Source organism: Python bivittatus, unplaced genomic scaffold, assembly GCF_059951505.1.
Source record: "Python bivittatus isolate LINGU-HERP-01145 unplaced genomic scaffold, Pbiv_v1 ctg000700_np1212, whole genome shotgun sequence".
Lineage (NCBI taxonomy): Eukaryota > Metazoa > Chordata > Lepidosauria > Squamata > Pythonidae > Python > Python bivittatus.
This window is the reverse complement of record NW_028277098.1, coordinates 30962942-30977963: the sequence shown is the minus strand read 5'-3', so window position 1 is coordinate 30977963 and position 15022 is coordinate 30962942. Positions and strand designations below refer to the sequence as shown.

General features: G+C 36.6%; 1 protein-coding gene across 6 annotated transcripts in view; it reads left to right on the top strand.

The window, feature by feature from the left end:
* The window catches only part of ADGRL2 (adhesion G protein-coupled receptor L2), a 206916-nt gene that overhangs the window by 70923 nt on the left and 120971 nt on the right, over positions 1–15022 (top strand). The window lies entirely within an intron of this gene.

Genomic DNA, 15022 nt, shown 5'->3' with positions numbered 1-15022 from the left:
CAATACAAACAAACCTCCAACAACTCCAACAATAAAGATCCTGGAAGGAAAGTCCCAGAGGTTTATGGCACACATGCATACGTACACCTGGAAGTGTACTTATGTGGCACGCCGTAAAGTTCCGGGCGTATATATGTGGTGCACTGTGGTTGGACTTACAGACAAAATGGACTTACAAACAGCCTCTTGGAATGTAACCTATTTGTAAGTGCAGGACTGTCTGCAGTTTCAGGCCTTAGTATATGTTGGGAGAAAAATGATTAAGCCAATTATTTTTTTGGAAATCAAGATGAATTCTTTAGTTTTTACATAAATTTTATTAAAAGTTTTAAAAAGAAGATAAAAACTACCAAAAACTAATATAAAGTAAAGAAAGAAGAGAAAAGAAAAGAAAAGAGAAAGAAGACAAGAGTGCAGAAAGAAAAGGTGACAAGAAATATAAAGAAGATGCTTCTGATTTTCTTTGCAGCAAATATGAGTATGATTGCAAAATTATCTCTTACTCCATGGTTACAAAAAGAAAAGCTCTCTTTTTTCTATTATCTAGGGTCCCCCCCCCCCGAATCATCAAAACCAAAAATCATCAGTTCATTTTTTTGTCTCATGCAAAAAGTCTCTAAGTCCAGTCAGCAATAAATGTAGATACTTTTCTCTAATCAGGGAAGTTTAGCTATCTCTGCAAGTTCCATCATTGTTGAATTCTGAGCCATTATCTGGTGGTGTTTTGTTTTGTTTTGTTTTGTTTTTTGGGGTGCAAAATATGCTGTTGGCAGCCAGACAAATATAGATTTTCCATAGAGAGGCATTCCATAATGTTGGTATAGCTGAGTTTAAAGTATAAAGGGAACACTTTCTCCTTGTGCTAGCCTACATTTTAGACCTTGCTGTGAAACAGAGCATAGGATTCTACTCAAAGAAATTATCACTTAGAATGCTTTTGGCACGAACTGCCTTTTCAGATTTTTCGGTCTGTTTTTCTGTGAATTGTTTTATCCACTATAAACAAATTTCCATTTAGCTATCATTCAACAAAGTCTTGTAAGCCTTGTTTGATTTGAGAAATGAAGGCGTTTCAGAAATTACTCAAAATTTATGTTCTAGCATGCCAAGTTCTCTACATTTCAGCAAGTGAGAAGCAACTGCAAACTGAAATACAAGTGGAGTACTTATAAAGCTCCAGGATTGGGCTAATTATCTGAAATGTTTCTTGAGCAGAAATGAAGGAATGAATTTATTAAAGTTGAGCTATATAGAAAGTAAACGTAATGACAGCAATATTGATTGCAATATTTAAAACAAAAACATGTTCTCTATCTTATAAAACAAATACCCATTAAAAAAATTCTAAAATAAGTGTTAAAGAAATACACTCTATTAGTCCAACAGGAATTCACAAAAAAAGTATGGATATTTTTGAATTTATATAATTTTTAAAATTAGAGAATAGATGTAATTCAAAAATGTAAATTGTGGCTGTTGGTCTCTATGAATTTAATATTTCATTTTTATGGAAAGGTAACTCAACATCTTTCATAACTCAGGTGCTTGCTTAAATCCATCCAGCATATCAAATAGAATTTAAAACCTGTTTTTTAAAAAATGATGTGTCTGATTTTCCTTATGCATTTTTGTGGAAATATATATATAAATTAAAAGTAGTTAACATATGTGATTTTAATCTTAATACATTGTTTTGCAAAGTGTACATCTGGAAGAGGACAGATAAATAGAGAATAGGAGGGGGAAGAGAATAAAAGATTCCCTCCCTTCTCCTCATGCTTTTAAGTAGCTGCTGGGAAAGAGGGAATAGTTTGAAAACATCTTGTAATCATGAATTAAAATGAATTATGTCACATAGCTGTGGAGGCCATTTAGTATTTCAAAAACACAGCAGGGGACCTTTTTTAAACACATAATTAAAAACAACAGAAGATATAGACCGTTATGGATCTTAAATTTCAGGCTTCCAGAATAATTTCAGCTCTTCTGAAATACCCCTTGTTGCTGTCATACAGAATGAGTGTGATGTTTTCCTGTGGTCATTGCAAAAATAGGGCAAAAAGTTAATAGGTCATGACTACATTTTGGTCAGCATTGAGAGAATTTTGGTGAAATGCTATTTGCTTAATTTTAGATGAAAAGGCACTTGAAAAGAGAAAATTTGAATAATATAAGATATTCACTGCTGCAAAATAATTTATCTTTAACAAGAAAAGACTTTGTCAGTTTGGTTGATACATGTATATTGGTGTAAATAAATGAAAAGGGTTAGGTGGGAGCTTTATCTAAGGAAATTTCTGTGAGGAGCCTACTTACATTGTTGGACAATTAAAGTTTGCATGTGATAGTTTTGGCTATTCTATGAAATGGATTAATTTTACTATCATCTCTCTAAATGTGTTTTCTACTTAATTTCCATGTGCCTAAAAAGAAAAGAAAAGAAAAACGAAAGGAAAAAATGTTGGGAGCATTCCCATTCTATGGTAAACCCTTCATATGACTCAGATATGTGTATCGTGACATTTTCAGATGTCTAGACTGAAAAAAATATTTTCTTTCCAATAATGTCTCTGTCTTAATGGCTGTGATTATGTCTGGCAAATAATATATCTACAGACATTAAAGGTTTTGATATCTATGATTTGATTTCCAAATTAAATTTATTTCTCAAACATAGGAAGTATTCTTATACCATTTCAGATCTGTTTCAGTATTGTCTACCTGAGTCTTCCTCAGTCTGGTGCTAACTAATGTTTGGACCCAGGTTCCATAATTTTCAATCTGTATGACTTTTGGCTAGCACTAGTTTTTCAAAGTTTTACAATGGAGCCTTTTGTTTGTTTGCTTATTTGTTTGATCCTACCAATGATGTCAGGGATTAAGCCTGCAATCTCTGGTTTGCAAAGCATGTGCTTAATTCCTGTCAGCCCTTCTATAGTTCCTGACCTACAGCTTTCCCATGATAAAGTGTGAAAGTCTTGAAACTTAAGCTTATCAGGAAAGGCCCTTATGAAATAACTTATTTCACACAAACTAATTTACATGTTATTATTTTGGCTATAACTTTCTTTGGTTCACCATTTTTTATGGTGTTGACAAATGGTTACCTGCTGTCTTCTGAAATCAAGTGGCATAGTCCCAACCTACTAATGAGTCAGCTATGTAGGACTGTAGCCATTGGCATCTTTAAGCAGAATATTGTCTAATACAGTTTATAGTGTCATTCTTTGCACACACTCAATGCTTTATTTATGTAATGGTGCATCAGTGCCATTAAGCATGAATACCCTGGTGGACTGGGAATTAAATGCCAAGTAGGGGTCAGAAGCTATGAAAGCTGAATAACACTCAGCAAATATTAGGTAAGATACACTTCCCTGATGCAGAAGAAATTGAATAAGCACCTTGCAATCTCTAGATGGGACATAAAGACCTCTTTTGTTTGTCTCAATAACTTCCACTAGGTCATCAGAATATTCCCTCACTGAGTGAGTTGGAGGGTGGCTTATTAAGGTGAAAGAGATATTTTGCTTTTCCAGATTCTTTGATGATACTAGTATATTCCATTAAAGTTATTTATTTTCTTGACTGGATTGTCTGAAGTGTAACTTCTTAATAGGTATTTTTGTGCTGTCAAAAATAAATGTAATTCAGATGTTTAGTCCATGTTTTCTTCATTTATATGTATGAAATCATGTTCCTTTCAAGCATGATCTCAAAAATTTGAGATTTATATAAAAATTAGATCTACATTTTTAATTAATATGTTATGAATATATCCTTAGATTTAGCGCCCACTTTTCTAATTAAAAACAAGTGCTTAAATGAACTAATAAGCTAAAAGATATGACAAGATGAAAAGGTGATGGGAGGAAGAGAAAAGCAAACAAATCCAAGTACCAGGTAATAAACTTCTTATGGTAATAACCTTGAATAAAAATCTCTCAGAGAGAGGATAAGTCAAATAAAACTATTTCTCAATAAAAATAATGGAGTGGGCTTCTGTTGTTGTAGTGAGGCACAGTCAGTAAGTCAGACCCGTAATGTATTTAACTATACTTTGCTTGAATGCTAAAATGTCAGTGATTTTTACATGGTGACTCTAAAATGACATAATAATGAGCCTATTTAATAGTTGGCAGGCTACCAACATATAGGACTTATCTTAGAATAAAAGGACATGAGAATTGCCAAACAAATCCTGAGGATATGTATGTATGTATGTATGTATGTATGTATGTATGTATGTATGTATGTATTTTCTGGTCCAACCTATTTATTTTTATCCCATATATATTCTCACTGTTCTTAATGGAGACTCATAATCATTTTTCCATTTCTAAATCTACAAAAAATTAAAAGAATTCTGAAATAGAAAATGACCCAGTTTTCCAGACTTCAGTCCTATTAAATCAGACTTCAGTATTAGATGGATAATGTCTTAAATACTGACAAAATAGTGCCTTTTTGGTGTTTTTACCTCTCTTTTTTATTTTGAATTAATTTTGTGATACATCAGACTTTTAAAGCAATTAACTTTATACTTGTCTTAATTGGAACTGCTTTTTTAAACATAATATATGCACCTGTGTCCCAAAGTTACAATATAAATATAAGATTAAAATTGAGGAGTAAATAATTCACAGTAAAATTGTATAGGAAGATATCAAGAATACAACATGTGCTTGTCTCAATTTTTAAATGGAAAACAAAGCATGACTCCAAAAAAGCCAAAAGTAAATTAAATAAAATTATTGAGAATTAGTTTTTTGAGAATAGGCCTTGAGAACCAGTGGTCCAACTATCTTATTTTTAAGTTACGGTGCTGAAGATAATGTCTTTGGGGGGCATTCACAGGTAGCTGTAATTGAACATTCCTGGCAATTATTCATCCAAAGGAATAATTATCCCTTGATTTAGTTTTCTGAAGTAAGTCACCTATTAAATTTCACTCTTAACATAGCCTTCTTAATAAAGATTTTTGTCTTTTCATTTTGGTTGCTCATAAGAACATCTGTAGAAATAGCAAAAATAATCTTAAGGTAATAACCGGAATAAATTATTTTATGCACTTGTACAGGTTTTATACATCTTTATTATTTTGAAAGACAACACTAGCCCATGGCTAAGGTTTTTTAAAGTAACTTTTGTATTTTCATCAATTCTTTGACATTTTTTCATTTGTATATATCGCTCCTGTCCAGTTGACAGAGGTAAAATAACATAGCTTGGCATTTGTTTTGGATAATGTTGGCTTATTTTTAAGTCCAGGTTGATCTGTATATATCCCGCCTGATTTGATGCTGTTGTCAATCCTTAGGAAAAACTGCCATGAGCTTACTTAGGCCACACAAATCTTTATACTTTATACAAAACTGTTGGACAATAGTAATATGTTGCCTCTTAAACCAACTCCAGGATGCAGTAAGTATCTCAGCATCTCTTTATCTGTGGGCTATATATCAGCTAGCTTTAATACACAGTTTAATTTTGATAGTTTCACTGAATAGCTATCATTGATTCTACATTATTCAGGCCAGTTGTATTTGCTTCTTACCCTTGCAGATAATTAATGAAATTAAACATTTTGGATCATCTTAAGATCTCTCCAAAAGTTATAATGGAAGTTAGTGCTTGGAATAATGGACACCCTCAACTGTGCTTTTGTAGCATACAGGTAGTCCTCAACATATGACCACAGTTGGAACCGGAATTTCCGTCACTAACCAGTGGCAATCTCCCTTGCCGCATGTTAAGCAAATTTCACCAGTTGTTAGCCCCCCCAAATCCAAGCCATTACGGACTTGGTAACTCCCAGCCCTGAACCTCAGTAAGGTAAGGGACTGCCTCCAACTCCCCAACCTGTGTCTCCCCCCCATCTTTGCCCTTTTGGCCACCCTGCCTTGTGGCTCTGGGGCTGCTTGCCATGCTGTGGCTTAGAGGCTTCTTGGTGCACCACAGATCTGGGGATGCAAGAAACCCCTGAATTGCATGAAAGCCGCAGATGCCCCTGGAAGCCCCAGACGCACCAGCCCAGCTGAGCAAGTGCCAGCAAGCTGCAATACCCAGGAAGCCCCAACAAGCGCCAGCAAGCATTTGTTCGCCCAGCTACCTTCTCTTCCAGTTCCCCACACCAACCTTTTGCTTTTTGTGTCCAGCTGCCATGGCCGAAGCAGAAGCAGGGCGCTTCAGCTTGCTGGCACTTGTTCGGGTGGCTGCGGCTTCCAGGGGCGGCTGCGGTTTTGCACTGCAGCTTAGGGGCTTCTTGCAGCCCCAGAACCATGGCGCACCAAGAAGCCCGTGAGCCACAGTGTGGCAAGCAGCCCCAAAGCCGTGCGGTTCTGGGGCTGCTTGCCACCCCGCAAGGCAGGGTGCAGGGCAGCCAATGGTGATGGGCGGCAAGGTAGGTGGGTGGGGGGAGTTGAAGTGCCCCTACAGTGCTAAGTGCGGGAAGGCTGCTTAGAGCCCAAATTTTGATCATATGCCCACGGGGGCGCTGCAGTGGCTGTAACTTTGGGGACCAGTCGTAAGTCCATTTTTTCAGCACTGTCATAACTTTGAACAGTCGCTGGACACATGGTTGTAAGTCGAGGACTATTTGTAATCCTTAGTTCAAATAATCTGCAATCTCTACATTATACTGACAAGATTTTGACTTTCTTTGAAATTATTGTGATTAATTGGGCTATTAAACAGAAGACATATCACACAGCCATGAGGGCAATCTACTCGTCAGATTTTAGATGTACATCATGGTAACCTGGGGCCAAAATAAATACTCAAAGAACCTTATCTGATGAAAGCGAATATATTTGCTTTGTTCCCTAATGAACAATGGTAAGAATGATGCAGTAACGCATCATTAAAAGTAGCAAAAGTTATTTTTAGTTCTAAAACATAAATTGGCATATTCAGTTACAAATCAATTGCATGGTTACTTAAAAACTAGCATTGTGAACGTTCAGTCTTTGTTTTTCTGTGTTCCTAACAAGAGTGAGGAAAATGCTCCCACAGAGTCTTCTTATAGATAGAAATGTATCTTTCCCTCTTAGATTTATCTTTAAATTTTGGTCCAAAATTATACAATTATACAATAATTTTTGAATAGATAGATATAGGAAGTGCAGGGGTGTTCTTCATAGTTTATCTGTGTTACATTATTTGATACCATAGATGTGAATTCAGTTATCATGACTATGCTTGTTTAACTGTGTTTCCAATTTAATGTTATACTAACTTGTTTTTATTGATTGATAGTGACATTTGTTTGGGAAACAAGTTTTCCAATTAGCTTCAGCTGCATAAAGTATTTCGTGTTTTACTTTCATTCACACTTTACAGAAAGCCAAAGCTTGGTCTTTTTTTTTTTCAGAACAGAAAAGAAAATGTATTATGTAGCTGAGTCATAAATCTTGTCTTTGGATGCTAGCAGGTAGAATTTGAAATCCAAAGTGCATTATATACTTTTAGTTCTCACTAATTTTGCTAGGGTATAAGAACAACTTTCTGGGAATAGTGCCTGTAATAATGTCTGCGTATAATAAATGTATTTAGCAAAATATAACAAAAAGCATTAGTTTATAAAGACTTGATGGAATTGCTTAAGTCACAGATTTAAAAAATAATATATTCAACCATATTTGGGACCAAAGTACAGGTGTTGTATAGTAGAAAAGACAGTACTGCAAGGAAATCCAACAGTCACAGACATGCAATAAAGTTTACATCCTTTGCTGATTTCTCATAACAGCCCTATGATGGTGTGTGCTTAACTGAAATGTATTTGGTCTTTCAAACAGTATAGCCAATGAGATTCAATGCAAATTGGAACCGAATTTCTGAAGTAGTAGGCATATTGTTAAGTAGAGAAACTGGCTGGTATAGCTGTAATGGGCTGTAAGAGTAACCTTGAGGAACATGAGGAAGGGCTGCAGCCAAGGTAGCAGCCAGACAAAAGAAATTTGAGTCTCAGGCTTGTAATTTGATGTAATTTGAAAAAAACATCTCAGGCTTGATCCTCCCTAGTTCTCTTGAAGATAAAGGGAGAGAGGCGGGAGGCGCATTTAGACTTGCGAGATTCTGTTACTGTAACCTTATAATAAAATTAGTATTAGCATTCATAATTTTGGTTTCCTAGTCTGGTCTACCTTGAAGGGCTGACAGTAAGATATCATAAACAAGCTTAGTTTGCCCTGGTGAAATCTAATTTCACCAAGAAATAAATTATTGACATTTATAATGGACCTGAACACACTTTGAAAATTTTGGGTGTACAAATAGATGTGCTCTAGGATCTACTGCCAGACTGTAGTTTTTAAATTGTGCACCAATAGTTAGAGTGAATTATCTCTTTTATTTTTCCCTTAGGAAGACCTCTCATATTTCTATATTGACTGGTCATTCATTAATATTAATAAATGTAATGTGATAGTGAAATGAATAACCAATTTAGAGCCAGTTTTGCGTAGTGCTTAAGGTGCTGGCCTAGAAATCAGGACACTGTGAGTTCTAGTGCTGCCTTAGGCATGAAAGCTGGCTGGGTGACTTTGGGCTAGTCACACTTTCAGCCCAACCCACCTTGCAGGGCTGTTGTTGTGCAGAAAATAGGAGGCAGGAGTATTAGGTATGTTCACCGTCTTGAGTTGATTCTTTCTATAAATAAATAAAGGCAGGATAAACATCTAATAACAATTTTAAAAATTTGCCTTTTCATTTTCATAAAATTGAAAATCAGTTAAATTTAATGAAATCAAATTTATTTTTTGTTCTAGCCTCAAATATTTTTTTGGAGTATGGCCTCCAATATACTACTTAAAGACTCTGGATCCCAACTCAGAATAACTAGTTTATCCTTGTAAGAGTTGGTGAAGATGAGTTCACATGACCTTGTTTTCATCTGAATGATTCAAACCCCATTGCCTATGATGGTATATAAAGGAAACCAGGATAATACATAACTAAATGTATTACTTGTAGGTTTATGCCAAAATCATATATTACTTCACCTTCCTTTTATATCTTGAAAAGAGATTTGGTCGTATGGGGTCAGTATAAAAACATCGGTATGTTAGAATTAAAATAGTTTATCATCTTACTCTGTGATCATGCTTTTAAATTTGGTAATGCTTTTCAAAGCTTGTAATATGTTTAGCTACAAACTTAGTGTGACCATGCAAGGCATCACAAGATTGCATCAATTTTAGTTCTGCTTACTCAGTTTTATTTTAGTGGATTCATGTTACAGATTGCTTTGACTATACTGTTTCATAAAACTGAATGCACATAAAAATCCAAGGCTTGTGTGGCCAGCTAATATAACAGTGTGCTTTCTCACCTACAACTGACCCTGAAGAAGTGCAGTGTGGCACTCTAAACTCTTTTGATTTTGGTCTTGCTGGAATATAAATCAATAAAGTATAATTGCTAAATAAAATTGAAATTAAAATCAAGAAATAAGCAGTTTAATGTGAGCATATTATCTCCAAGGCCATGTTAATTCACCCAGCCCATTTCATTTACCATTTATCCAGTCATATTCATTGTTTCCTGTTGACTGTTGTGGTATGTGATTTTCTGAGAAAGTGACCATGGTGAACAAAATATATTTAGAAAGGTATAGGCAATCCAGTGCTTACCAGAAATTTTTTACTTCAGTTCCCATCACTTCCTGCCAGAAATGTCAATGACAGTATTATAGGATTATAGTCTAAAACTTCTAAGGGTATCAGATTGCTTGTTGTACATTTAGATAACATTTGCATATATTGATCTCAAACTATATGTTTTCAACAACTTTTATTCACTAGGACTTGCACTGCTTGTAGTTTGTCAGTGCCTCCTGGATTTTGATCCTGCTATACACTCTCCACATCAGATGAGGAATCATCCAGCCTTTCCCAACCTGGGATCCCAGTTACTTTAGTGGGGATCGATGAGAGTTGTAGATCATAACACATGCAAAGACTTCAGTTGAGGAAGGCTGGTCTGTAGTGGCTGGCAATGGCCCTTCAGTACAAGCTTTTCAAGCACTTGCTAAATATTCCCAGCTCACATGTCAGTTTATCAGAGCTTTATTTCGGATTATCTACTTCCTGCATTTGGATACACTGACCCAAGTCATTTCTGAGTTAAGATCTGCTAAGAAATTTTAGTTATTGTTTGTAGAAAAATAGGTATATAAAAGGGAAACTCCTGGAACTCAAAGGAAATGTATCCCAGGGACGGTTGCTGCAACTTTTGAAGTCAGAGGAAAAAGGCAGGCTACCTGTTTATCCTGTGCCCTCTCATGGCAGTCTTTAGCAAGGCAGTGGATTCTGAAGTTTATAGTGGAGTCAGCTACTGCATTGGTTTCTCACAAACTGCTGTTGAAAACCATTTGACTTAAATGCAAGTCAAATGCAATGTTGAATAACCAGCCCAATGTTACTGTCCCTGAAACAAGTGTAATAGTAATAGTAATTCCTTTTGTTATTGCATATAATGTATTCTTTTCATTATTACATATGTTAAATTAATTCAGTGACTGTGATCCTGCAATGGTCTCAATATACATATTATTTTCAGGAATTACTAAGTATGCCTGTTTGAGGCCAGCATGGAAAGGAAAAAGGGTACCTTGGATACTTTGGGGATATGGAATGAAAGGCGGGTGGAAAGGGAATATATCTCTCTCCTCATACATTTTGATCCTTCAGAGTCTTCTATAATCTTCCTGGACTGACAGAGACCTGTTGTGGATATTAAACTTTACAATTTGCACTGTTTTTACACACACACACTTCATGTAACAAACCAGCAATGAAGTGTTATAAGGTCAAGGTTTCTTGAATAGTTAATTGCAGCTGGAGTATTAAGCTACTTAATATGTTTGAGAATAAAAATATATTGAGTGCAGAATTGCAGTGAGCAGTTCTAATGTACAATCAGGTTGTTTAGATGAGACTTTTCCCTTCATGTATTCAAGGAACCCAAGTAGGAGATATGGCTACTCAGCTGGTTCCATACCCTTTCCATGCCTCTTGCTGTATGTTGAACATTACTGAAAAAATGCACATGAAGCTGACTGGGATTCTAACCAAACATGAGGAAACAGGATTGTGTGTGTCTGTGCCTGAGTGCGCACACATCTATAGCAGTAGTATTGAATGCATGGAAGGAATGGACAGTAAACTCATAGGCATTTTTATAGAAAATGAATGTTAAAGGCATTTGGGGAGGGTGATTCTGTAGTTGATTCCTTTCTAAGCTGGGCAGAATAAAAGAACATTTCCTTTTGAGAAGGATGATTTCTGTTGCTTGCAAATATATTATGCTCTTATTTCACATTAGCTGAATAGTATGGTCTTTATTCCCCAAATTTATTAAGTAGATTTTTCTGACAGGAAACACTGGGTGTTTGTCTCTTTTGGCCTACTATTAGTTCAAATATTAATGGGACACATGTATCCTTGGAATTGTACAATGATTTTAATCTCACTCAGTTTGTAGTTCTCAACTGGACAACAAGATTGCACTGCAGAATGTTTCTAGTTTGAAAGATTTAATTAGGAGCTAAAATCAGTTTAATGAACTAGCAAACTTTAAGAAATCTTTGGTGCGGTTCCTAAATTTTTAAAGGATTTTCTCAGAACTTTGCAAGCAATGCTCTTATTACAAAGGGAATGTAATTTAGCTGCAGATTTGGTCTTTAATCCTGAATCCAACACTCTCCTTCTGTTGTTAACCCACAATTCATCATTTTTACAGGCATTCCAAATAAGTTCATCCAGTGTGTTAGCCAAGGGGAGGGTGAGAGGAGAGAGAAGGTTGCTTTTTCTCATTTAAGAAACATATTTTGCCAGCTGTCCCACATGATAAGACCTGTAATGAGTTTAATCTACATCTCCCTTTGCTAACCTACAAGATTATGTTGGCTAAATTCATGGTGCAGAACCACCTGTGGCATTGTGATTAAGGTTATGCTCAAAATCCTACAAGCTAGGCTTCAGCAATATATGAACCGAGAACTACCGGATGTACAAGCTGGGTTTCGAAGAGGCAGAGGAACTAGAGATCAAATCGCCAACATTCGCTGGATCATGGAGAAAGCACGAGAGTTCCAGAAAAATATCTACTTCTGCTTCATTGACTATGCAAAAGCCTTTGATTGTGTGGATCACAACAAACTGTGGCAAATTCTTAAAGAGATGGGAATACCAGACCACCTTACCTGTCTCCTGAGAAATCTGTATGCGGGCCAAGAAGCAACAGTTAGAACCGGTCATGGAACAACCGATTGGTTCAAAATAGGGAAAGGTGTACGACAAGGCTGTATACTGTCACCCTGCTTATTTAACCTATATGCAGAGTACATCATGAGAAATGCCAGGCTGGAAGAATCACAAGCCGGAATTAAGATTGCAGGGAGAATCATCAACAACCTCAGATATGCAGACGATACCACCCTAATGGCAGAAAGTGAAGAAGAACTAAAGAGCCTCTTGATGAGGGTGAAAGAGGAGAGTGCAAAAGCTGGCTTGAAACTCAACATTAAAAAAACTAAGATCATGGCATCTGGACCCATCAATTCCTGGCAGATAGAAGGGGTAGAAATGGAAGCAGTAACAGACTTCATTTATTTGGGCTCCAAGATCACCGCAGACGGAGACTGCAGCCATGAAATTAAAAGACGCTTGCTCCTTGGGAGGAAAGCTATGGCAAGCCTAGATAGCATATTAAAAAGCAGAGACGTCACCTTGCCGACAAAGATCCGCATAGTCAAAGCTATGGTTTTTCCAGTAGTAATGTATGGCTGTGAGAGCTGGACCATAAAAAGGCCGAGCGCCGAAGAATTGATGCCTTTGAACTGTGGTGCTGGAGAAGACTCTTAAGAGTTCCCTGGACTGCTAGGAGGTCAAACCAGTCAATCTTAAAGGAAATCAACCCTGATTGCTCATTGGAAGGATCGATAATGAAGCTCAAGCTCAGATATTTTGGCCACCTAATGCGAAGAGAGATCTCTTTGGAGAAGACCCTGATGCTGGGAAAGATTGAAGGCAAAAGGAGAAGAGGACGGCAGAGGATGAGATGGTTAGATAGCATCACTGAAGCAATGAGCATGAAACTGAGCAAACTCAGGGAGGCAGTGAAGGACAGGAAGGCCTGGCGCAATATGGTTCATGGGGTCACGAAGAGTCGGACACGACTTAACGACTAAACAACAACATGTAAGGACAAAACAAAAGGCTTGTATGTGTTGTGTAATTTGCAGTGTTTAACTGAAATACATAGACCTCTCTCTATATTTTAAACTAATTTTTTCAAAGAATAGATCAACAGCCCACCTGCTGTCAACTCTTAGAAAAGAATAAGCTAAATATAGATGAATTTTATTAGATTACTTCCTTAGAATATAAATAACCCAAACAGGCTCTCTGACCTTTATTTGTGACTTGCATAAAAGAGAATATGTGTTCAGTAGATTTTTCTTGGAATGTGAGTTCCTACACCATAAATGATAATTAGGCTCTTACTTATTGAAGTAATAATAGACTTAAGGGTCAACACATTGGAATACAAGGTTTATTCCTGTCAGCAAGGAAGTTGACAGAAAGGAAGTGAAAATTATTTCAACTGGATCTTTTCTTTTATACAGAAATGAATTTCAATACTTATATAATCAAAACAGTAAAGAAACAATATAAGGGAGGAGTAAAATTCTTTAGAGGTGGTTCCAATGAATATTAAGCATGTGAAGCCAAAACCAGTTTAATTAAGAGGACCTGGATCATGTCCACTTCAGCTGACCTCATCAGATGTGCAGAAACATGGAAAAAGGTTGTCCTTCAAGTCTTCAACCCTTTTTTAAATAACAGGAAGTTGAGAGCATCCTGCATCTCCAGAGGGAGGTGATCCAGAGACCAGGGAATGTGAGGCATGGTTTCGTACTCATATCATTGCACACAGATCAGGAACCCTAGGCATATCCTCTCTCAGAGAATGACAGGGAGTGCCAGACCTAGCTAGGAGAGGCAGTCCTGCAGGGTGCTGAGCCATGTGTCATGTAAGTGGCTTTAAAGGTAATTACTAGCACTTTGGATTCAATCAGCAAGCAGTGCAGCAAAAGTAGCATAGTGTGATGGAATGTGAAGGTGGCCTTGGAAGATGGGGGAAAGAGATGCCACCTAGGGAAAGATCAGATAAAAGAGAAAGGAGTCTGCAACAGGATAATGGTCAAAGAAAGAAACTTAGGAAAGATCCGCCCTAACTACTCAGGTGGTAAATAGGAGGGTGGGAGATTTGTGCTTTCAGACTTGCAAGATTCTGTTAATGTAGCCTTACAATAAAGTAGAATTAGTTCATCTTGTCAGTTTTGTTTTCTGTCTGATTTACCTGGGAGGGCTGACACATAGCTATAGCATGGCTGTCTACAGTTAGGAGCCAGATTTTGGACAAGCTCAAGCTTTTGTCTAAAGATTGAAGGGCAGCCCCATGTAGAATCGATATAAGAATTACTCTTGGAGAAAACAACTATGTTAATTTAACCAGAGTGGACAGTAGCACGTATATCCTTCCATCCCAAAAGAGAGCAAAGAGAATATTTCAGTTCCTTCTATGCTTTTGTTAAATTTGAAACATTTTTTAAATGTAAATTGCAGATTTTGTGAAACTAATATTTCCCCTATTTTGGAATAATATAGTTTTGTGATATTTCCATTGCATAGAAATATTCAAATATTCATGTTTGTATATTGAATGAAATATTCAGTATACATACATAGAATGTGTAAAGCGAAACTCTGATTTACAACTCTATCGCTTTATTGTTCAGAAGTATACTACAGGTTGTAATCAGGATGCAGTGGACAGAGTATTTTCTAAAAGCCCGGTAGTATCATCCACTGCCTCTATGCTTGTTTTGCTGGTTGGATTGAAAATGGAACTCAAGAACCTGGCAGTGTAATGGATTCTTAGCTGCTGTTACTTTGCTGAGAGAGGAATTTATGGGAGCTCTGCCAATGTTAGAATTTAGAGTTAGATATTC